The sequence below is a fragment of the Marmota marmota genome, unplaced genomic scaffold (assembly GCF_001458135.2).
Source record: "Marmota marmota marmota unplaced genomic scaffold, marMar, whole genome shotgun sequence".
Taxonomy (NCBI): domain Eukaryota; kingdom Metazoa; phylum Chordata; class Mammalia; order Rodentia; family Sciuridae; genus Marmota; species Marmota marmota.
In genome coordinates, this window is record NW_026005655.1 from 433,366 (window position 1) to 457,892 (window position 24,527).

The 24,527-nt window shown below is 35.4% G+C and overlaps 1 long non-coding RNA gene and 1 pseudogene across 2 annotated transcripts; one reads left to right on the plus strand and one right to left on the minus strand.

Annotated features, from left to right (window-relative positions):
* The window catches only part of LOC107160798, a 121,109-nt pseudogene that overhangs the window by 81,359 nt on the left and 15,223 nt on the right, over positions 1-24,527 (plus strand).
* On the minus strand, positions 1,809-18,408 carry LOC125614660. Of its 2 annotated transcripts, none has more exons than XR_007345230.1 (3): positions 17,822-18,408; positions 16,355-16,522; positions 1,809-2,115 (listed from the first exon to the last, which is right to left on the minus strand). It is a non-coding gene; the product is annotated as an uncharacterized LOC125614660 (long non-coding RNA). The 2 variants fall into 2 exon arrangements; XR_007345229.1 differs by having other exon boundaries at positions 17,736-18,408.

Here is a 24,527-nt window from a genome sequence, read left to right on the forward strand (position 1 = left end):
GTCCTTGAGCAAGGTCACCTACATTCAATGTCACTGCAAAATGTCAGCAACATGGGGTACGCTGGCAAGGAAATTGTCATACCCACTTGGCTAATGGCTCCCAGCATCTAGTGAGAAACAATGCCCACATTTGTACAGTTCTGGGTTGGAGCTGCCAGCTGTCTCAATGTGAACTGTCTCTCCTGTTCTTTGGTCCTTTTGAGAATATGTCTAGGAAGTGTATTCCATCACCTAGTACATAAAAATGAGTGGTTCAGGCCTTTCATCTTGCTGATGTCAATGAATTTATAGCTCTCAAATGTGATATTTGGATGCAGTAAACTGAGATATGCCTGAGACTTCAGGTAAATAGTGAATATTAAGATGGATTTGCAAAAGTACATGTATGTATTAATAAATTCACAATTGCAAGCCATGATAATATATTGAATATAGTGTTTTTAGTTACAATTTGTTTTGTTATAGTTAAAGCTTCGTCCCAGGGTTTCATAAACTGACTTCCAGACCACTCATGTATGATCTAATCAAGCCTTTATTGAAGCACACCAGTGGCGGTTGACCAGAACATAAAGCTATTCCCCTGATCAGCCCTGAACAATTGCAAGGGCACTCCTTATAAGCCTGAAAACCACAAAAGGGATGTTCAGGGGGTCTAGCCAATGCAAGCAAGCCAGGTTACAGAAGCGGGGCAGTGCAGTCAAGCGGAGGGAAGCCTAACCAATCACAGTTATCCCAGTCACCCCAGTTACAGAAACAGAGCCTCGTTACCCTAGTTACAGAAACAATACCCCATTAGGTAGTTCCATGTTCTTAAAGGTTTCTATAGCAAAAGGAAAAGAACATCTTGCTCCAGTCATGTCTCTTCTACTTGGCATGGTTGTTTTACAGGATGAAGTCATAAAACAAAATGGAGTCACATTTGCTCCTACTATCACAGTTTAAGCTCTTATTTTCTTCTCTTCTTTTTCCTCCTCCTCTTTCTCCTTCTTTTTCATTTAAGGACAGCATATTCCTGAGTTTCATAGTGCGTTACGTTTTGCTGAAGGTAACATTGAACTCACAGTTCTCCTGCATCCACCTCCTGGGCCACTTGGATTACAGGTGTATGTCACTGTGCCTGACTTTTGTTTTTCATTTTTAATGTGAATAGTAAAACTTTAAAATTATACTTGTGAGTCTCTTTTTAGGGGTGAGAGATATGGGGACATTGATGCCTCAGGAAATTGCTAATGAGTTTAAACCTCAAGCTGTTTATCAGAAGATCAGAGAAAAGAAAAGTTAAGTAAAATTTTAAAGTAACTGTGATATCATTTCCATAAATAAAAACATATACATATTTATTCACAAATTGCTTTAACCTTGTATACAGTGATAAGTGTCAATGCACTTCTGTCTGGATTAATTACTATTGGGAGGAAATTCTGCCTCAAAGTAACTCCATCCTGAGGGACTTAATCCAATTCACAGCCAACAAAATAATAATAATAAGAAGGGTAGGGGGATTCCAGATTTGTGAAGCATACCTGCAATATAAGTTACTTGAAAACGCATCAAAGAAGTATTTATGGGGTCTTGTAGTGAGGGTGCACAAGTCTAATACACGATCTTTTTTTCTTGAATTTTCATTTGTTTCTGTAGATGGATACAATTATTATTAGATTGTTTCTTTGTTGTTGTTTTTCTTTAATGTGGTGCTGGGTGTTCAACCCAGTACCTCACATATACTAGAAAAGCACTCTAACACTTTATCACAACCCCAGTTCCCACAGTTCTTTATTTACTCTTTTGTGTGTGTGTGTGTGTGTGTGTGTGTGTGTGTGTGGTGCAGGAAATTGAACCCATAACCTTATATAAGCAAAATAAGCACTTTACTAATTAAGCTGTATCCCCCAACTCTGATCCTTAATCTTTCAACAATGAAAATGGGGAAGTGCCTGAAGCCTTATCCAACCAGTCTCTTAGGTAAAAATTCTCCAATCCTCACACAGCCAGTGATGAGGGGGAGGGCTTCCACAATCTTCTTTTTTCTTCCTGTCTGGAGCCCGCCATTCTTTCAATCTTTTTGTAGGCTTTATGTCCTTGATCAGGAGCCCAGGTTTCTTTTCTACACAGAAGCTGAAAACAAATCACATGGAAAAAGCTGAGATACCTAAAAGCCAGGAAATGTGAAGTGTGATTGTTATCCTGAGACTGGGTATAAAGTTTGTTTGAAGCTGGTTGAAGTGGCAATGGCAGAAACTGGAAATTATGACAAGGGACTCCTCATGGTTCTCTCCAGTGTCTGGGGCCAGAAGGACTCTCTGTGGCAGCTCAGCCTTCCCCCTCTGACTAGTTTAGTGAAGCTTAGATAAGCAGTTGAAAACCTGAGCATTTTGTTCCATCATTCTATTGTGTTTTCAGCTTCTTTCTGAAGCCCTTTGTGGGCATCCATGTGCCACAAGTCCAGTATGTCCCCAGATTATTGTCCCAGTGGTGAAGACTGGGATAATTATCAGGAGAGAACCCCAACTCCATTTGTTGTATTCATGCATGAGAGAGACTGTCGATTTTAGGGCTTGTTACTCATAAGTTTCTGGGTTTATTTATTTATTTATTTATTTATTTTGTTACCAGAAATGCAAGCCGGAGGTGTTTATCCACTGATTCACATCCCCAGCCCTTTTTTGTATTTTTATTTACAGACAGGGTCCCTTTGAGTTTTTTAGGTCCTTACTAAATTGCTGATGATGGCTTTTACATCATGCTCCTCATGACGCCAGAGCTTTTTAAATGAAAGGGAAGATTTAGCTCAAATCCCCCCAAAAATTTGAAATCCAGAACTTCAGCTTAGGTCTTCATAGGTCTGAGAATAAACCCCTCATTTTCTAGATCTTTGTTCACATATCTGTTTGTAATGTTTATATCTGTTCACAGTGAATAAGTATAAAATAGGATAGATAGTAAAATTACCCTGTAATGAGGATAATGGGCTTAATTGTACCACACCTCAAGGCTAACTGGAAGATATGTTAATGAGCACCTTTAAGGCCTATTTCAAATGTAAAAAAAAAACCCTTGAAACCCATTTGGGAGAACACCTCCAACAAAGTCCTTTGTTCCTAGGGTGATTCCAGAAAGAATGAAAGTGAATCCATATGGTAGTCAGGATACTTATTCCGAAGTTTATTTTTAAGAAACATGGGGGAAAAAATAATTGATTATGTTGCAAGTGGAATTTTGAGATGAAACAAAATTTCTCACTTTGCCAATTGTATCTGGATGCTTGGCACAGAAATTTTGAAGACTAAAATTTATTTATTTAAGCAAGAAGAAATAGAACTCCCACCATGTGGAAAGGGGAATGATACTAGAAAAACTCATTTTGGTGTGCCATCTTAGAAGTTTACTGATGGTTTTGGGCAGAACATTAAGCAACAAAGTCACAGATTTCCCTTACTATAATATTAAAGGATTATTTTCTTCTGGATCAGGCTATCTGTAAGTTTGGATCTGCAATCAAACAATATTCACTATTCAAAAAATAAACTGCAACTACACTTATATTAAAGATAGACAAAATTTATGATGATTCAAAAAAAAGCAGTGTTTATTTGCATATATACTTCAGTAACATATCTGTGAAAAATATGTTAATGAGCCAGGTCTCTGATCTACTTAAGACCAAAATTTGGGTTCCAGTTACCCATATTTCTGTTTATCTGTGAATCATTCAGAAATGATTAGGCACACATCCTCTCTGTAGGAAAAATGTCAATAATAAATAAAAAATTGATTAATCCAGGTGATGCTAAGGAATTATCTATTGTATCATCTATTAGCAACCTATTCCATCCACAGAATTTTCAAATTTCCATTTTAAATATTTTGTATCTTTAGCTAGATCAACCTATTATTTAGCAACATGTTTCACCATAGAACATGATAATCACACCTTGAAGAGAGACATAGTTGAATCTTACAGTAAACTGATATTTAACATTAATTTGTAATACAGTTGATGAAATAAAAGTTATTTTTTTTTTAAGAAAATATAAACGAAGATTGTACCTAGGTGGAGGAAAAGTGATTAGGCATTTCAAAGTACATGATACAACTAAAAATGTGGTTTCTAAAGTCTCTTTGAGCTCTTGTGATTAAAGGAACTCTTAACGAGATTATTATAAACTTTTCAAGATTTCAAGGTCTTACTGATCAGTGAAACACTCCATTTTTTAAAGCAGAAAAATAAAAATTTAAAATAGGATATGATACAAGAAACCATGAAAATCATGATTAAAAAAAAACATCTAAAATTTTTGAAACACTTGCAGTGAGAAATTTAAATGTGGGAAGGAAAAAGGTAGAGAAGAGACTGAGGGAGAGCATAAGCACTAGTTGAGCACAACTGTCCACATACCCTAGACTCAGCTTGCCACTCCATCCATCATTCTCCTCATGTTTGGTTCTTAAACTTTTGGTGCTCAAAAATTCAGTATTTGAACTTTTTGTAATTGTAATCAACACATGCACTTTCCACAATTAGAAACAGTGTCTAGAGATTGGTAATTCAAACTGAGTTCAGAACTTTCCTACATTCAAATCCAAGTTTAGAAATGCCACTTTTAAGGCTAAAGTCACTTCTTGGTGAATCAGGTTTAAAGGCTCAGAAATGGTAGCATAGTCCCTCATCACTTGTTATTTTATACCTCCTATTTTATTCAACATTAACTAAGTAACAACCCAAATTTTAATATTCTCCCCACTCATCTGCCAAAGACCAAGTATTGAACAGCATTAGCAAAGCCAACAACCACATAATTGTTTGCCACTGTTACCTAATTATGTAATTAAAAAAAGTCAATGTTTTTTTATTAATAATTTTTTTTAGTTATAGGTGGACACAATATTGTATTTTATTTTTATGTGATGCTGAGGATTGAACCCAGTATCTCACACATGCTAGGTGAGCACTGTACATATTAGCAATACCCCAGCCCCTAATTCTGTAATATTTTTAAGATTATTGAATTTCTTTTATTTTCAAATTAAAATAAATTTATTTTTAAACTGACACATATGAAGATTTTTAAAGGGTATGTATGCCATATGACTTTCCAGAGATATGTGAGGACCTTCTAGTTGTAAAGTACTATTTTATGGTGGCCTTTGTTTCTTTAAAATTATTTATTGATGCATTATAATTATGTATATTAGTGGAATTCATTATGCCACATTCATACTTTCATAAATTGATCAATCTCATTCCCAAGTACCCCTGATCTGCTTGTTCCCCCCATTGATGTCCCTTCTATCATTATTATTTAAATTAATACAATTTCATGTATACATGCAGGATTTACTATACTACCCTTAAAAATACTTTTATTTTATTTATTTATTTTTATGTGGTGCTGAGGCTGGAACCTAGTGCCTTCCACATGCTAGGCAAGTGCTCTACCACTGAGCCACAACTCCAGCCCTTACTGTGGTCCATTTATACAAACAAACCAAAATTTTGTAGATTTTGTTCACCAGTATTTTCGCATACTGTCTCCTTCTCCCTCCTTCTTAAGAACTTTCATCTATTGGTCTCACTTCTAATTTCATAAGATCCCCCTTTTGTAAATCCTTTTTTCCTCTCTCTAGCTCATAATAAAAGGAAATATCCAACACTTGACTTTATGAGTCTGTCTTATTTTGTTTAGCCTGATGTTCTCCAGTTCCATTACTTTGCCAACAAATATCATAATTTAATTTTTCTTTATGGATGAGTAGAATTCTACTGTGTATATATACTACATATTTTTATCCATTCTTCCATTGATGGGCACCTGTGCTGCTTCCATAATTTGGCAATTGTAATTTACATAGCAGCCTTTACATTTTATCTGATTTTGAACTCCTTTGAACAAACTGAAAATGTTTTAAGCTAGAAACCAAAAATGAAGAGAGGGGTTCTCTATCATTGAGCTTCATCCCCATCACCACCATCCATCTTTATTTTGACACAGGGACTCACTAAGTTGCTGAGGTAGGCCTTAAACTTATGATCTTCATGTGATAAACTCCTCAGTCACTAGGATAACTTGTGTGTTCCAAGACACCCAGCTGAGTCCTTCAATTGTTTAATGTAATTAACACTAACCAATTTATATTATGCACTCACTTTTGTTCTTTTTTTAAGAGAGAGAGAGAAGAGAGAGATGGAAAATTCTTTTTAATATTTATTTTTCAGGTTTTGGTGGAAAAAACATCTTTTATTTTATTTTATGTGGTGCTGAGGATCAAACCCAGCACCCTGCACATGCCAGGTGAGAGTGTTACCTACCACTTGAGTCAAATCCCCAGCCCACTTTTGTACTTTTTGACAGTTCTGATGTCAATGGAGTCATTTTAAATTCTATTTTTTACATCAAATTTTATTAAGAAAAAGAATTCCATGATTTTGTTAAAAATGTGACACTACTACTTATTAACTTAAAAAAGATTTGGATCATACAAATTATCATAAAACAATCTACATTTTAAAAAGCAAGGAAATAAGAAACATTTTTTAATGACTATAATCATAGTATTTATTTCTTTCTGCATTTTATGTGATTATGCAAAATCAATGTACTTCCTGGGAACAAGTGGTGCATGCCTTTACTCTCAGCAGCTCAGGAGACTGAGGCAGGAAGATCATAAGTTCAAAGCCAGCCTCAGCAACTTAGCGAGTCTCTAAGCAACTCAGTGAGACCCGGTCTCAAACTAAAAAAATATAAAGGGCTGGGGATGTGGCTCAAGGTTTAAGTGCCCCTGGGTTCAATCCCTGGTACCCCTACCCCCTCAAAAAAGTAAAAGTGATGGGGGAGTACCAGTAAAATAGAAGAGAGATCAGTAGAGTATAGGAAAGGGATTGAGGGAGAGAGGGAGAGAAAAGAGACAGAAAAAGAAAAAAATGGTGAAATGAAGCTGAGCAAATATTCTATGTACATATGTGAATATACCACTGTGTATTAAGAAAAAGAATTCCATGGTTATATTAAAAATGTGGTACTACAACTTATTAACTTAAAAATACTTGGATTATACACACACACACACACACACACACGCAAGTATTTAAAACTAAAAAAAAAAAACAACTATAAATATATAGAAAAAAGATCCCATACAGTAGAGGAAAGGGAAAAGGGGCAGAAAGGAAGGGAGGGAAAGGGAAATTCTGGGGACTGCACTGGAGCCAACTTTATTCCATGCTTATATCTTATGTCAAAATTAACTCTAATATTATGTATAACATAAATGAACTAATAAAAGGTTTTCCAGGAAATCATTGTTGCAAGGGTTTGAGAAAGGCATATTTTAATAATTAAACTACTGTGATTTGCAAGAACAAAACTAGAGGCCAAGAGATTAATAAATATAGTTTAATTATAAGAAAGTAAAATTTAAAGAACTGCTTCGATTAATAGGAACAATTTCTTAAAGTGCTTGTGTAAGCCTAAAATGATTGTGTTTGATGAAGAGTGCATTAAAGAGAATAAGGGCCTCCCAAAGATACCCATGTCTTAATCCCAGGAAACTATGGATATGTTATTACATGGCAAAGGAGATATTGCATATTTGATTAAGGTTAAGGACCTTGATTTGGGGAGAGTATCTCATATCATACAGATGGATCAATCTAATAACCTGAATCCATAAAAGTGAAAGAAGAATGGGTCAGAAGAAAATCTGAAAAGGATTCATTCAGCTGTTATTGGCTTTAAACAAGGAAGAAGAGAACCAAAGGCCAAGGAATGCAGACTGCTTCTGGAAGCTGAGACTGTTCCTCAGCTTACAGTTAGCAAGAAGAAAGGGACCTCAGTACTACAGTCAGAGAGCACTGAATGTGGTCAATGATAGTAATGAGCAGAAAACAGATTCCCCCATACAGTCTCAGTCCTGCAGACACATTGATTTTAGACTGATGAGACCAATACCAAACTTATGACTAAAAAATGTAATACATTTGTGATGTTTTAGCCATTCATTTGCAATAAATTGCTAGGGCAGCAATAAAAAAAAAAAAACCTAATAAAATGAGAGTTTTTTTCCCTTTGATTTCTTGCACACAGTTAAGCAATGAGATAATAGTGTCACAAGAAAGTACTAAACCTACTGAGTGGGGATGTGCTAAATGGAACACAGCAGCTCCAGCAATGTCCATGGTGGACAATTGCCATGAGGGGAACAGGTAGGTAACCAATGAAGGTGGAATAATGCTTTAAGAAATGATGAAATCATTAGAGGGTAATACCAATATTATATCAGCAAGTAAACAAACATTTTCCAATATTTCCCTAAAAGTCAAAGATGTCCAATTTCTTTCTGTACTACCACCACTTACTCCAAAAGAGCTTTCACATCTATCATCTTTCTGTTTCTTCTATCCCTAGTGAAACATTACCTAACTAATAGCATAAAATAGCCAAAAATCCATAAAAATAAAAATAAAAATGAATTATAGAAGTTAAGTGCTTTGAAATCAGGTGTCCCTGAGTTTGAATGTAGACTTCACTTATTACTTGATACATTAAACTGAGAAAGTTAACTAATTTTTCTGATCCTGGATGTACTTATGTGTAAATAGGGAGAAGACTTTATTTTATAGAGTTTTGGGAATACATCATGCAAGGTGCTTAGCACTTTCACAGTTGCACTCATTAAATAGTATTATATTTAATGAAGCTAAACCAGCAAATTTTTAAATTAGAAATAAATATTTCTCATCTGAAATTGAGAGTATCTAATACACGATATAAAGTTTTAAATTAATTTTATTTATATTTTCCTTTTTGAAGGATTTTTTTTCACTTCTCAACCAATATTCTAAGAAACACTCTCAAAACAAGTTGGGTATGTTCTTGTCTTAGCATATGATAAATGTAAAAAAAGTGGATAAGAATAATAGGTACCTTCATCATAGAAAGTTATTCCAGCAAAAAATATTTCAGTGTTAAGTGGAAACAAAATCATTTTATTTTAAAGCAAGATTTAATCCTGTGGTCTGGGACCAATTTATTGCTTTTTGGAAATCAATATGTAAACCCTTATATGATATAAAACCCCTAAATGATATATTGTTCCTTGTCCAACATGAAGCATGGTGTTCTATCTTTGTTCAAAATAGTACCATTAAGTTTAAAGCATAAACTTTATTTTCCATGCTGTATGATATGCACTTTGAAATTTGGTACTTATCTCCAACTTATTTCTCCTCATTTATTCCAGATATTTTTTTCTTCTGTAATGTTTTCATTGCCCTTACATCCATCATCAATATTAAAATCACAGTAAACAAAATTTAATTTAACTTATATTTCTTGGTTGTAGATTTTCACAACAATAAAATAAACAATTTAATTATTTATGAATAAAAATTGTATGAGAGATGAATAAGAGTCTTTCTGAATGAATGCAAGTCTATATTCCTCATACTCACAAGAGTTATTCCTGACATATAATAGTGAGTAACTGCTGAACATTTTAAATTTAATATAAGCTGAATGCAGTGGCATGCACTTCTAATCCCTGCTTTTCTGGAGGCTGAGGCAGGAGGATCTTGAGTTCAAAGCCAGCCTCAGCAAAAGTGAGGCACTAAGCAATTCAGTGAAGCTTTGTCTCTAAATAAAATCTAAGATAGGGCTGGGGGGCTGGGGTTGTGATTCAGTGGTAGCATGCTTGCCTAGCATGTGTGAGGCACTGCATTTAATTCCCAGCACCACATACAAATAAATAAATAAATGTCCAACAACAACTAAAAAATATTTTAAAAAAGAAAGGGGTGGGAATGTGGCTCAGTGCTCAAGTTCCCTGAGTTTAACCCCTGGTGCTCAAAAAAAAATTAATATATACATGGGCACTGACATAATGATAGTTTGACTTGTTTTTAAACTTTATATTAGTGTGAAAGTGATATGCATTGAGTAGTAAACAAACTTCCAATTCTGAATTTTATCCTTTTCAAAGATAAATCATATGTGGTATGATAATCTTTTTGTCCAGTGGCAGCAAAAGTACAGATCCCAGTGAATCACATCGTCATAAGAATAAACAACCAATATTCTACATTGTACTGGACTGGTAGGCTGGATTGTTGAGTAGGTGTACTAATTGCAGCTTTGACTTATGATATTGTTAACTTTCAAGATGATTGAAAATGAATTGAGTACTTTTGAAACTTAATTACTCAGGAACGTATTTATGTATGGATTCCTCAAGAATATCAGGTTTATACCACCTATTTCTCACAGCTTTGAAGATCTATAATATAATACATAGCAATACACTATGGCTGCCACTTCAACGCATATAATTCTTAACTCTTCACCTGCAATAAAGATATTAACACAAATAACTAAGTTCTTTCTTATTCCTAATCCTGCCCCAAATATTGGCTCTACATAGGTCTCACCTAAATATGCTAAATGTCAAGTTGAATGCTTGGAATTCTCAGTAACTCTGGATTTCCCATTGTGGTATGAAAATTTGCAATTATTCATTTCTTCCCTTTGGGAGAAGGGTGTGGTGTTTGGAAAAGTGGGAGGGTATGTAGAAGCAAGACTCATTTAAGCATAAAAATAATAAATCTACATAAATTATTGATGAGCAAAATTATTCAAAATATCTAAAAGCAACAAGAACACAAGCTATTTTTAAGTTTTGTTTAATAGTGTTTTGTTGTTTTTGTTGTTTGATAGTGTTTTTCAATTACATTAATTGGTGTCAAGAGATCTTTAAAATATATGTGGGCTAGGGTTGTAGATCAGTGGTAGTGCACTCGCCGCTCATGTGTGAGGCACTGGGTTCAATCCACAGTACCACATGTAAATAAATAAGTAGATAAATAGATAAATAAAAATAATAAATTAATAAATGTTTAAAAATATATATGCAATAGGGCTGAAGACAATATTTTTAACTTGTAATTGCACATGCCAGGCTTCCTTAGATTAGAAAATCTTAAGCAGCTGAAAGAATAAACACTGACAACAAGGAGCAAGTTAACCAATCATAAACCTTAAGAAGAGAAGTGTGCAAAATCTAAATTCATAAAAGACAAGTGTAAATTCCATATTAACAAATAGCATAATCCTGAAATCTTTTAGACAAGCAGAACATCTGTTTAAAAGAGAGAGATGTCTTTTCATAGTAGGACCATAAAGTGGATCACATTCAGATGCATATCACACATAAAGATTGGAAAAACTATTTAGGTGAGGGTTCCTGGGAGAGTATACAGTTTGGAAACCAAGGCACATGAGATTTTCAAGCTCAAATGTAATAGAGAAAAAAAAAAAATTCTATACAGCCACACTGGTATCAGGAGATTTAAAAAAATAGGAAGAATTAATTTTGCTCAACAAAAGAAGAGATGTTCATGAATGAAAGTTGCTATCTTGGTGAGGCAGTGTACTCTTTGTCACTATCCATGTTCAAGCAGGACATGTATTGCTGTCTTTGAGAGGTATCACAAAGCAACTCCTTTATTAATTCAAGGGGGTGTAAATTCTCCAAATGGTCTCAAAAATTACTTGTATCTCTATGATTTTTTTTCCATTAATAAATGAAAAATTAGCCTTTGTGGAAGTGCAGACAAGGTACATTCCCAGAGAACATGCTACAAAAGTTACAGACTGCCAAAAAATTGTTATTTCTTGACATGATTTTATTAGAGTGTGCATATGTAGTAAAAACAGATTCAGCAGACTCACAAGTAAACGTTTGTGGTGACTGTGAGAGGAACTAAACATTCTTTCTAATTTGAAATTATCAATTTTAAAAAATTATTTTACTAGATAAGTTTTTGTAAACAAATCTTGATATATTCAATAAATTAGAAAAAAGAAAATCTTATGATAATAAAATGTAAAAAATAGAAAACACAGTTTTATAATGTCTATCTTTTGAATCACCCACAAACAAGAATTTATAAAGTATGCACAATTTTTTCCCAGGATATCTAGGGACTCAGCTTTATTGGTGAAATAATTGAAAGCAATTACTATACAATACTGTGCTATTGGCACTTATATTAAAATATAGTTTAGATATTAAACCAAATAATTGTATAGTGGAAGTTCACTGAATAAAAGAGTCCAAGTCTAGTTCACTAACACTCCTTTGTCTTTTAGCTTGAGAAACATAAAACGAAAACATCTCACTTTATCTTTCTTGCTAGAACTCACAGTGGTACTGCACTGGCTAGTTCTTACCTAACTGATAGACATGCTATTATTGTTGGAATTACTGCTTGTGAAAAATAAATAAGATTGCTAGTGTTTTTTTATTTAAGTGAATTCTTAGAACCTGACAATGCATTAACCCCATAAAATAGGCCCAGAGGAACCATTTTCTGTTTTAAAATGCTAAATATTAAAACACCAAAAAACAACTTAGATATGATTGGTCTTTAAGCTTTATTAATTTAGGAAAAATGACACAGTAATTTTTACGGTTTGCACCTGTCAAGAACAGAGTCTTTTCTATTGCAGTTCACAATGATCAGGAGATTCTCCCTCAGGCTACGGCTGAACTTCAACCCACTGTTGAAAAGACTAACACAAATGTGTGTCACCAAGGATTTGATTTCTAGTAAGAAAATCTCTTAAGAAACCCACATTTATGATATACCACACTGCAAGTGCTCAAATCTGAATTTGAAAGAAGATTATATCTACCCAGTAAGGTCTGTATTATCTTAAGTCTTTTGTCTTTAAGATACTCTACTTCTCCTGTATCACAAATTGTGCTAGAGATACAATCTTAAAAGTGTTTTATGCTACCAATAAAATAGATTTTCCTTAAAATTGCCACAAATAGTCCATCATCAAGAAGTCTGAAAATTGTTGAGACATTTTGTAAGGGTCCGGCGAAGCGTCGGAGAAAGAGACCACCAAGTGACCACTCATGCAATTGGCAGAAGGGGATTTATTGAACCAGCATGCTGGGGCTCCGTGCCCACTCAAGAAGGGAGAACAGCCCAGAGCCCCGAGCAGGGGCTGAGCACTGCTTAAGTACACTTTTTTTGGGGAGGGCGGGGATTTTACATACATCACAGTCTCCTTTAACAAATCATTATACACCACGGGAAAATCAAACAACAATTCCTAAACATGATTAGTTCATTCGTTGGCGGGAATAGGTCAGGCGGGGGTGATAGGTCAGTTCTAAACGGGGTACACATTCAAACTGATTGGTTTTAGGGCCTAAATGACTACATGACCAGTTACACAGAGTCCCAAGTTATTGGACAACCAGGGAGTCAGTAGGAATATTTACTGGGCAGTTCCAGTATTGTCCTAACAGCTACAGGGATTTCAGGTTTTGCAGGTAGCATAGAAACCTAACAATACCTAATCCTTTACATTTTAACTCAGACCTTGCAGCTTAGAAACTTTCAATGCCCGGTCTTTTACCCTTTAGCTTTTACGCTTTAACTTCAATTTCTTTTACCCTTACAATTTCAAGTGTCACTCAGGGATTGTAAAAAAGAGAAAACAAACTTGGACTTCAAATGCATATATAAAAAAATAGACTTTCTGTTCAAGTTTTGAAGTAAGTGAAATGTTTTGTATTTTGTCTGTCACTAACATAGCAGCACCATCTTATCTATAGCATCAATAAAGAGCTACAGATAAGCAGAACCTAGGTTTAGAAAAAGACCATAAAAAACCTTTATACTTTTCTTTGCTTGCTCAATTCCTGCAACATATTTTTAATACAATCAAGTACACTTTATATTGACATTTCAGTCTTGGAGAAAGTACCCAATACTTTAATGAAAATCACCAAATACGTATTAGACAAGTCACAGAAAATAATGATAAACATTAAAAATCAACACTGATGTTATACAATATACATACAAAATTATTTCTATCAATTGTGAAGAATCCTATATTCAAAATATTTAATGTTCACAAATTATTTTACAGGCAAATTTCTAGTAGATCATGACTTTTCAAGCAGTCAGAATTTATTTCATTACAATGCAAATAGTTTAGGTAAAGAAATTTATTTAACCTATGTTTGGCAGCCAAACAGTTGTGAGAGCAAATAAACTACTTGAGTTGGTAATATAACTTAGTCTTCATAATTTTTGAGTGAAATTTTATGTTAAACTTAATACCAATTTTGCATGTAGAATGTTTATAAAATATAAAGAAATACTGATAGGAACATGTTAAATATTATGTTTTTATTTCATGCCAATTGAGGCAATGAACTATGATCTAAAATAGTCAAAAACTACATTTTATATATATATATATTTAAAGCTAATTTAAACTCCCCAAGCAAGTGTTTCCCTATATTTAATATTTTCTCTTGGTGTATATGTACTTAACAATAAGTATTAAAATATTTGTAAAGAAATTAAAAATATGTAGAACTTAAAAATATATAGGTTGATTTGAATCAAAATAGTTTAGCCTCCCATCAATGCTTCTAAAATCTTTTTCTATAAAACAAAAACAAAAGCCACCGAAGTGTACCACCAATGATCAATATTTGACATTGTAAGACCTGTGGTATTTTCTAGATTTTATATTCTAAATCAGTTCACTAATTTAACCAGGTTAAAAAGGTAAATACTTAAAAGAAAGAAAGTGATTCACTGAAAATGTTTTATTATATTGTATCTGGATTTGTGGATAGTATGAATTAATAAAATATGGGCATATATTTAACCATCCCTAAAAACTAACAAATCAGCTGAATTGGAGATGTGATTTGAAACTTTTGGACAGTATGAATACAAAAAAACATTTATAACAATTATGAATTGGAACCTGCAGATTTTAGTAGATTTTGTTTATGATAAAGTTGCTTTTGGTAAAACTTTGGTGATTTCTCACCAGCCATGATTCCTAAAGTCAGCAAGCATATGCTATTTTCTCAAATAATGTGAAAGAGCTCAATTAACTTTTCCACCTCCATTAACTTGTCACCTTTGTTAATTTATGCTTTTGACAAAATCTCTTTTAAATATCAGATATAGCTAGGTATTTTTTTTTCCAAAGATAGTCTAAATTTTTACTTTATAAAAATGTAATTAACACCTATAACAGATAAAATAACCTATAGTATCAAAAAGGAATATGAAAAATAATCTGAAAATAATTCTGAAATGTTTTCATTTTTTTCAGTGCTTTCCAGGGAATAAGTTCTTTTCAACTGAAAGCATAAATACACTTCCTCAGCAGCTGAAAGCCTTTCAAATAACCATATAGTTATCAGTGTGTATCTGAATCTCACATAAAACAAAAACAAGTTAAAATTGGCAACTCACCAGACTAAAAAATTACATAAAGCAGGAAAAATTCTTGCATTTTTTTCCATCTGGAAAATATTTTAAAGTGAAATATATATATAATCTTTTTACTCAAAAGATTTTCTTGCACCAATTTTGTTTCTTAAAATGTGCCAGCTTTCCTTCATTCTTTCCTCCACCTAAATAAAATGATTGTGACTACTACTTTAAAAGAATGTTTTGTTATATTCCATAAAATTTGTTTTTAAAGCCACACTTTATGAATTTGACAAGATTTTGTAAAATTCTAAAAAATCTTGGATAGACTTCTCAATGCATTTCAGTATAGTTTTACTTAACATACATTTCTAAAATAGTAACATATCAAATATATTTTTTTCCATCTGTTGCAGATAAATAAGTGCTCAAAGTATAATCTGCAAGAATTTGAACTTGGTTAAAAGATGTAATATCAAACTTATTAATATTGACATACAACTATAATATAAAAGTCTTGATTGAAAGACTCATTTTCTGACCAATATGTTAACTCTGAATGTTTCAAAATTATCAAAAATACTATAGAAGAAAATTCATGTATAACACACCACCAACATCAATTATCAGACTTTAAGCCATTACACAAAATAAATCAGTTTTTGGATAAATAGAACTTTTTTAAAAAAATCCCATGTTAAATAATTAAGTTTCCTAATGCAATCTCTTAGTTGTACCTTGTGCTTTTTCACACTAGTAATTAGATTCGAATTAAGCACTTTAAGTGAACATAAACTATAGAAAAGAAAAACAATGGTAAAATGTGGCCATGCCAATCTCTTTCAATGTTAGCAAGCATGAGGATTTTCTAATCTTGTAGGCAGCAGATTGCCTTCTCAGGTTCAACCTGACCCCAGCCCCAAATTGACAGAACAACCTTTTTTGTTCCCTCCAAATTTCCTTCTTTCAACTCCTCTAGGAAAAACATTTCCTATATCACTTAAAATATTTTCCTCCTTTAGCAAGGAGCTTTAGAACCAGGCCATCCACTACTGCCACTCACTTGACTGAACGTCAGGTAATTAGTGAAGTCCTTACCTGGCAGGTGAGCTCCAGGTGGCCTTCACACAGGTACTCTGTGCCTTGTAAAAAATGCTCAGGTCATGTGCTCCACCATCTCTTGGTCGCGTTCAGGTAGCAACTGTCCTTCCTGCTGGAAGCTGCACCTCTGTGCATCACCTGTCTTTACAGAGGCACTGCTACCACCTTTGCAAATCAAAGAAGAACTCAGAATCCAAGATGACACCAACTTTCCCCTATGTGCACACTCCCAGCTCCAAGAGTGCTCTGACAGCAGCAACTGTGGCCTCATGTCATATGCTGCCTCTGGGCAGTGACTGCAGCACCTTCCTAAATGGAAGCACTCAGGGCTGGGAAGAGCCACTTCCTATGCCCCTGATTTCCCTGCATGCTCTGGCCCTTTATGTTCACACCTTTACCCAACACTCTGCCTTCTGCCTTTTTTCTACTTCTCTATTCTGTGTCCTTTATTTTGTATCCCCTTTATCTTGGGCTGACAACTTGCAAGATGCAAACATAGCTGCAATGTGGCACTAAGCTGAGTGATGGCGGCACTGACAAGGGAAGTGTAATACACACTGACCACACAAGCACACACAGAGTCATAGCCTTATTCACTCCCACGAACTCACATATCATACAAGTACAGACTCACAAAAACTGTTCATGCACACAGATAGATACACATACACACAATACCTAGGTACACACTTGGACATCTCCAGACATGTGCACACACATTCTCATATACACATACTACAGGCACATGTCCTCATGCACACACAGCCATATTCATGGACCCACACATTCACAGTCCATATATGGAAATGCTATCCTTTGTCTCCACAACTGTAAACATCCCCAACCTCTACAGGGACCTGGACTAAGCTATGAATCCAGAGGCCTGAATAAACTCGAGGTTGGCCCAAGGGAGAGTGAAAAGGTGGAGGGCAAGCAAAACCTGCTATCTTCCTGTCATAGAGAGCAAGGGGTGAGGAGACCCATATGCCAAAGGAGCAGTCCATACACTCGGGCCTGGAATGCTAAGTGGAGGGTCCTTCTGACTCCTAGAGTTGTCTCCCAGGAATGAGAATGTTGGGATCTGGGAAGAAATCTTCATGGCCCCAAATTGAGCCTCTCATTTTTGCGGAAGGCTGGGCTCCCTTTGGCATCCGCTTTCCACCACCACAACAGGCCTTCCTGTCCCCAGGAACTTGACTCTCCTTTAAGATCTCCTCACTGAGACCCACATAACTGTACCTTCACAAAATGGGATCCCACCCAGACACTGCAAGGTATGCCCCCACCTGAGGGATCCTCATGCTGCATCTACCTCTACACACTCCTTAAAACACAAGAGGTACCCCCTTACCTCCAGCCCCACAACCCCGAAACTCACAGGTCACACTTCCAGCGCTTCAGAGAAAGATGCCCACCCTGGGTAAGTCCTCCTCTAATGTGGCGACTCCTTTCGCCAAAGACTACCTCTCCAGAAGCTGTAGTCCTCCAACCCAAGGTGCTCCCAGGGCTTCTCAGCTTGGATCCTTTGGCTTGGGTCCCCTAGCCGGCGGCTCTGAGCTCTGGTGGCAGCAGCTCCTGCATTCCAGCTGCAACAGCATTGGCTCCTGCATTCCAGCATCTCTGGTAATCTGTTGGCGGCATTGTGGGATCCTGAATTTTGGACGCCACCAACAAGGTGGTGCTGGGTCCCGCGATCTGGTGGTAGCGTCATTGGCTCCTACACTCGAGCAGCAAAGTCGCCTCCTGCACTCGAACGAATTCAATGCTCTGGCGGCGGTGGCAGCAGGGTGGCAGCGGCTCCTGGCTCCCGCACTCCAACGCTTCCCTGCTCTGGTGGCTCCCATTTCCTGGCGGAGGCGGCATAAGCTCCTGCACAGAAGCAGTACCTGCGCTCCAGTGGCTCCCGTGCTCCAGCTGCAGCTTTGTCTTAGGCGCTATGGCCACTCCTTCTGGGATGCAGCAGCAGCTACTCTGGCTCCTCCATCTCCTCCAGCTCCTCTGGCTACTCTGGCTCCATTTTGTCTCCTCCTTCTGGGAGACAGCGATGGCTCCTCCCCCCGGCTCCTCCCCAGGCCCCTCCTCTCACCTCTACCTGCAGCGTGGACTGGAGGACTCGCTGTTGCATAAGCACAAGTGCTCTGCCCTCCCTTCTGCTTTTCCCTCAGGGCTCATAGGGCCATGAGCAATTCTTAAGTTTCCACCAATAGGGTTGGTACTTTTTCCAAACCCTATTAGCATAAAATGAACCAATAGCATTGAACCAAAAGGTATATATACCACTAGCTGAGCACCCTCATTGTTGTGAAAGGCTTGGAGGTAGTTTGCATCTTATAATTTCAGAAGCTGGGACTCCTGGGGGAAAAAAAAAAAGTTGGTGGTGAGCTTCTGTGGTCTGCTGGAATGCCAGTGAGTAGAGTCTCCTATCAAGAGCACCTTGGATGCTGAGGCCTGCCACTTATTAGGAATCCACTGGCCAAGAGAAGCAGAAAATTCAACTTTCACTACAGGGTCTTGTTAGTGTGCTTGTTCATAAAAATCAATATTAATGAGGTTATTTTTATATATTTTTTCACACATTAATTATTAAAAGTAAAAAAAGTTAATAATTAGACACATTTAACTAATTAAAACAAATTTTTAAAACTTAGACATAATCAGTACATGGGGGCACATTCCTATAATCCCAGTTATCAGGAGGCTGAGGAAGGTGGGTTGCAAGTTCAAGTTCAAGCTCAGACCCTGTATCAAGATTTTAAAAGCCTGGATATTTACCTCATTGGTAGAATGCCTGTCTAGCATGTGTGAGACTTGGGTTTAATCCCCAGCCCTGTGAAATTGAGAATACACACACATACAGAGAAAGACAGAGAAATGCAAGAATTAAATTTGACTTTAAGTTTTAAACTTAACTTTAAATTAAGTTTTCAAGGCTGACTTTTCTTAGAAATGTAACAAATACATTACATTATTTTGGTGATCATATTTTAGTAGATTGTACGTGTTAATTGCATAAACTATACTTACAGACCATTAATCTATTTTCATATTAATACAGCATGAGTTATATTTGATGTTAAGGTAAAAGAATGAAATTCTAGTACAAATTGGGGGCTATGGGAAGAAGGCACTTAGAAGTGGACTATTGGTATGTTTTGTCTTTTATAACCCAGTCTTATAAACCATCCACTCTTCTTTCACTACTTACTGTTCTTTAGAAGTGAATCACTAAATCTACTATGCATTCTTGAGAGGAAAGTTAGAAATTCTCTCTCAGTGTATAAATGACAACAGCAGGTTGCTAGAAGAGCTTTTAGGAAAAGATTTATTGACATAATCACCTTCCAGAGGCAGAGGGAACTCAGAACACTTGCTTAGTTTTAAACTAAGAATGGTACATGTATCCAAGTGGCTTTTGAAGAGAGAGAGGAGGCATTCTGAGATTTTGGGTATAAAGAACTTTATCTGGCAATTTTAGGAAAAAATTATAGAACAGTGATCTCATGTAATGAAAAGGAGACCAGTTAAATAAAATATTGTATGATTTAGGATAACAAAATGTGATATAGTAACTTGGGATTATTAAAATACTGTATTTATGGAGAAAATTATAACATTTAATATCATAATTATAATCCTATATGTTGTTTAAAGTACAGTCAGTCTTGAATACCTTCAGGTTATTTATGAGTAGATTCAGTCAATGATGGGTTTGAAGATATCTGGAAATAAATGCAATTATTACTATACATGCACATACCTTTATTCTAGACACTAGTTCCTAAACAATATCGAACATCCCAACAAAATATAACATCCCAATAAAATGTATCAAAATGTTATGAGTAATGTAAAACTGACTGAAAGTATACAGGAGGATGTGCAGTAAGTCATATAAACATATAACACTATTGTACATAAGGAACTTAAAATTCAGCAGATTTTTCTGTGTAGGGGGGTGATGGGCTTGGAGCCACCCTTCCATGAATACAAAGGGACAACCGTGCACAAACCCAAGGAAAGGTGGCTGTCTTCCCATAAGGAAGACCATTGTTTTCTTTAATTGACAACAGAATAAATAAAACTGTACATCACTTATTTATTTAGGATGCTTAAGCTAAAAGCTGGCATTTTCAATTATGATTCTCAAATATTAACAGAGGTCATGATAAGACCCAGCAAAAATTTAATTGAAAAATGTATCATAAAAGTACTTGTATATGTAATTTGGTGAACTCCCTAACTGATTTTCATTATTTGCATGTCTTTCTGTTCCTCTTTACATTTTCACTTAAAAACTTATATTCATATAGTCCCTAGTAGCAAACTCTATGTACATTGGTATCCAAAATTTCAACAATAATTTCTTCTCTTTTTCAATGTTCTCTTTCAATCCAGTTCCAAAATTTTTGAAGTCCACACTCCTGCCTCTCCTCCCCCTCCTCTTCCTGTTAATTTTTTAGAAAGCATAATGCAATGCCCTCTTGGTGAAGATAAGTACTTAGTAAAAGATGAGGCTTAAAAAAATGTGACTTGATATTTTTAAAATTATTTGAAAAACACTGAATAGAGGTTGTAACTCTGAATAGTTATTTTATGCATTTACAAATATTTCAGTCTTTCACAAGTATCATGAGTTTGGATCACAACCAGAAATTAGGTATTGAAGATTACTTTCTTTGAAAGGAATTTGAGCAGAAATATGAATGAAGAAGAAAATTGTCTTTGCTGGATAACAAATTGGCTGTAACCATACTATACCTTTTTCCCATCTCTTGTTATATAATACAAAATGATTTTTTAAAAAAATATGTAAATGCTTAAATAATTAGATTTAGATTTAATTGTAATTAATTAGATTTAATTCTTTTAAAACTATTTTTATTTTTTAGTTACAGGTGGTCACAATGTCTTTATTTTACTTTATGTGGTGTTGAGGATTAAATCCAATGCCTCATGTGTGCTAGGTGAGCACTTTATCTCTGAGCCACAACGCCATCCCAATTTAATTCTTTATTAATAATAAAGAATGTCATAATTATAGAGATTGGGTTAAAAGAAAGGAGAATCAAAAATTAATTTGAAATTTTTTGGAAAAAAAACTTTGGTCATTCAGTAAGGGGATTGAAGGGGTAGGTAGCTTTCAAACACTATTACAGCTCTGGAACAATAGTCAATACATTTCCTATTATGGTTCCTCAAAAACTTCAAATTATTCATAATAAATGCATTAGTATATGACAGAGAAAACTATCAAGAACTCCAGGACTCCACTTCATATGGCTGTTGCTTCTGTGTTTCTTCATTTCAAAGTGAACTCAGATGGTGTCAGCGCACAGAGTAGTGTAACCCTGGCTGCATCTCCAAGGAAACCTGATGCCTTGCCATGAGTGGAGGGAGAGTGCAAAGCTGCCTTGTCACCAGTGAGGACAAACATTCCAACCTCTAAGTCCTGCTTAACTTCAGTAATAAATGAGTTTCTATCTTTTACCAAGACACCCACAAGAATTACAGTTAAGTGTTAAGTAAACTTCTATTCCAATTGTGTTTGGCTTTTTAAAAGCAGCTTGTAATCCTGATAGAGTTGCCATAATTTTGATCCTACGAATTTGTGATTATTGTGTATTATTTAATTTGAATCCTATTTTCTAAAATCAATCCTCTAATATAAAAGAAAAAGAAGCCATAACACAATATTTAACCAATGATTTCATTATCATATTGGAAGTGAAAATTACAGTTTAAAAAACTACAAAACATAAAATAAAAATTGACCAAATAAGCTCTATATTACCAGGAAAATATATTTTACTTTCAAGGTCAACATTGAAAGTTGATGCATATTTTTAACAATTAAAGTTACTTTTACAGGGTCTAGGGTTTTGGTTCAGTGATAAAGCACTTGCCTAGCATGTGTGAGGCACTTGGTTCAATTCTCAACATTGCATATAAATGAATAAAATAAAGATCCATCAACAACTAATAATTTTTAAAATATTTATATGAATTAAATTAATAATAAAGGCATGATGTATTTAGTGTAAAGCATAGTGTTTCTGTTGTATATTTTTAGATACAAATAATGAATAGAAAAATAATCACAAAAAATGTACTGATTTAGAAACACTAAATAGAAAATCAAATTATTTTTTTTAAATGGGCATATTGAAAGGTAATGGTGATCCCACCATACAAAACAATCGAATCCTTGTTTTCCCAAATTCCAGTGAGCTTTTGGAAGGTTCCTGCCTTTTGAGATGATTATTGCATTTGTCTAAAATACATTCTTCCTTCTTCCCTTCCTTCATTCCATTGTGATTTTCTTAATATATTCAGATTTTTATTGGTGTATTAATATTATATATGAGAGTGGATTCACTGTTACATTTTTATTTAGCTTTCTATTCAGATGAACCATTTACTAGTTAAAGCCTTTAAACTTTGGAATAGCCTTGCCTGTAATTATCATCTGTTCCAGTAAAAAGATTTTTATTTGTAAAGGTATCTTTTATAGCAGACATTTGTGGCAAGTGCTTTTTTACTAGGGCCCATATTTGTACTCCAATCCCATTTTCCCATATTGGTGCTTTTGTATGTCTGCTTTTCCCCATCAACTTGCTTAATATTTTTGGTTCCTAGTTTTCCAGGATTCTGGAGTTTGATCTATTGCATTAACTTGGTTTCTAATGACTGGCTCCTCTTGTCCTTGATGACTTTCTTGATTTGCCCCATGGCTTGCCTTACCCTTGAACTTCAATCTTCACATTCTTCACTGTCTTGTTTTGAGTACAGTCCAATTCTTTATGTGCTTGGCTCATTCAAAATCTGCTTCTTTAATCTTCTTACCTTAAAGAGAGTGGATATAATAAAGTCATGTCCATACAAGTGAATTTTAAGGTGACATAACCTTCAAATTTTAGCAGTCCAGCATGTTCATGGATAAATTGAAGTTCTGCGTTTAATATGTGAAAAAGGTTGCACAATTAAAAAATATATTTTCATGCTTTTGAATATTTTATGGTTTTGGTACTAATTGGAAATGGGTTCTATCTTTATTGGAAGGGGTGTATAAAATCAAATAGCTGAATAAATTATACTCTGTAGTTCATGTGGTATTCACTGATACTAGATGAATAAAACCAAGATTGTGTTTGCAAAATTTAAGAAATACTGAATTTTATCAAAGTTAGATGGGTTTCTTTTATGTGGGTTTTTCCTAAACCACAGGGCTGCCTAACATCTAGGGCCAGGAGCTAAAGTCATTGGCCTCCATGTCGCTGGACCTTAGCAAAGTTGGCAGCACCAAAGTAATCCACATGCAACTGCTCCCTGGTTGCTCCTGTGGTGGCTGTGTGCCACCCAGGACCTGTGGCTCTGTACACTGGAAATGGACAATGGAAAGTGGATATTGAACAAGCTTCCTTACTGTGCAAATATGTAAGCCAAGTCTAGAAGGACCCAGTGGTAGGACTGAAGGAGAGGATAGCATAAATTCCAGATCTGCCTTATTCTCACCAGATGGGGTACATTTGGAAAATGTGGTGAATGATTGTGCTCTTGGGGTTAGAGTGTGATAGGCCTAGAAGTGATAATGCACAGCAAGGAGCCTGCAGATCCCAGAGCCAGCTCTTGATTCCTATAAGCTTTCTCACATCAAAGGAATGCGGCTTCTTGGATAAAGGACTGCAGCAGGAGATACACTAGTGGTCCTGGAGTGTGTCAGTGTTCCCCAGTGAATGGCAGAGCTTAAAGAGAAAAGCACACAGTAAGGAACCTGGCTCCCTGGAACACAGGAGGCACCTGGACATGCTCCCATTGGCCAAAGCTGGAACAATTGGGCAATTGAATAACAAATGAAGTTATGGTGGATTATAGCCAAGAGTCTAAATAAACATTTTGGTGTAAACAAATGGCTGAATGAATAGGCAAATGTGGGAAAAAGCCCCAATTCCCATGCCAAAGAATTCTCACAAGAATGCATTGCCCTCAATCATCCTGCCTGACATACCAATGCTCAGTGGAGGAATAAAAGAGTCACTTTCGGTGGAGATGTGTGACAGACACCTCAGCCAGGTGATCAGGGCCAACATCAGCAGGGACCTCATCTCAATTCTCTGCTTTCTCTCTCTCTCTCTCTCTCTCTCTCTCTCTCTCTCTCTCTCTCTCTCTCCCT